This window comes from Zea mays, chromosome 10 (genome assembly GCF_902167145.1).
Source record: "Zea mays cultivar B73 chromosome 10, Zm-B73-REFERENCE-NAM-5.0, whole genome shotgun sequence".
Lineage (NCBI taxonomy): Eukaryota > Viridiplantae > Streptophyta > Magnoliopsida > Poales > Poaceae > Zea > Zea mays.
The window spans coordinates 6,102,967-6,103,848 of NC_050105.1; positions in this window are offsets into that span (position 1 = coordinate 6,102,967).

Below are 882 nucleotides of genomic sequence, written 5' to 3' on the forward strand. Positions count from 1 at the left end.
GTATAAAGATCCAGCCCAGCAGAAATGGTGCCATAGTCCAGACTGTTGGCAGCGGCAAAGTCAGCAAAAGAAGCAGAATAGCGCTTGAAGCCAGTCATCCAGGTGATAGATTCTTCTGCAATGACAATCTCAGAGGTAGCCAGGAATTGCTTAACTGCCATTTCATTGAAATCGGTGTGTTGCCCCATAAACTGATATAGTCCACATGTTTCAAACTTGGGGATGAGACCCTCCATGACTGATTGACTGAGCAAGAAGGACCAATCAATCACCTGATGCTTATGAAAATTGGTATCCACCAGGGTGCCCCAAAAGACATCAAACTGCAGCTGAGTGTGGAAAAACTGGATATTAGTATCAGATGGCAGAGCATACTGGTTCACAGTCCGTCTAGAGCAGTACTCAGCCATAGAAAATCTCCGCTTGGGATAAGTCCATCCTTGGATATCAATGGGATAATCAGGATGAACATGAAGAAAATCTTCAGCATCCATAGATTCAGTGCCCCCAGCTGAGGATTGGGCCTCTGAATCAGTGGTCGGTGTATAGTCATCATCATTGCCACGAGGGCGCTTGGATTTAAAGCGACCTGCAAGTTTCTTGCGGAGACCACCAAAACCACTGCAACAAGGTGACAGACATCCATAGGTAAATAATTGATACCAATCACCACTTATAAAAAGGAATGGAATGGTAATGCTCTGCCAGGGTCCGGACGGTCCGCGCTAGGGGGTCAGACTGTCCGCGCCAGAGGCCCGGACGGTCCGCGTCCACCAGGCGGACGGTCCGCGACCGACCAGGGGCGACTCCAAGAACCCTAGCCGCCACAAGTGTTCAATTTGATGTTTTTGCAGATAATACCCAGCCAAACAAGGTCAAAAT